Source organism: Wasmannia auropunctata, unplaced genomic scaffold, assembly GCF_000956235.1.
Source record: "Wasmannia auropunctata unplaced genomic scaffold, wasmannia.A_1.0 LD334450.1, whole genome shotgun sequence".
Classification (NCBI taxonomy): Eukaryota; Metazoa; Arthropoda; class Insecta; order Hymenoptera; family Formicidae; genus Wasmannia; species Wasmannia auropunctata.
The window spans coordinates 87,997-88,668 of NW_012028440.1; positions in this window are offsets into that span (position 1 = coordinate 87,997).

A 672-nucleotide genomic window follows, 5' to 3' on the forward strand; every position below is an offset into this window, starting at 1 on the left:
AAATATATTTTCAAATGCGTAATTTTTCGAGAATAAAGCAGGGTTGTGTCGTAGATTTCAAGATTACGTCTACACGGATTATTTACGTAAAATCTACGTGATGTTTACATTGTCTTTTTGCTACGTAAACAATCCAGACTTGTAAACTATATAGACTATTATAAATTGTATCACTAATATATATAATATAAAAGAATTAAATTATAATAATATAAGCAGTCTCTACCCACAATAGAAATGTCCAAAAATGTATCTAGGAACAGGCTAAAAATACCACGACATCTTTAAAATATATAATTCTTTGATGTATTTTGAACATTAATTTAATTACGAGATTAAGATTAAGAATGTAACCAGCAAATTTTTCTTACTCAAATAGTAGTTTTTTTTTATATAAACGTTAAATTATATGTATTTATTAAATGAATAAATTGTGGTCTACTGACTGTCTACATAGATGACACTTTATGCAATAGTTTACGTTGCTATACGTAAACGTAGAGTATTATATTTTACGCGTAGATGCACAATCAGAGTTGTGCCGTAGATTTCAAGATTACGTCTACACGGATTATTTACGTGAAATCTACGTGATGTTTACATGGTCTTTTTATTGCGTAGACAATTTAGACTTGTAAACCAAGTAGACTATTGTAAATTGTATCACTAATA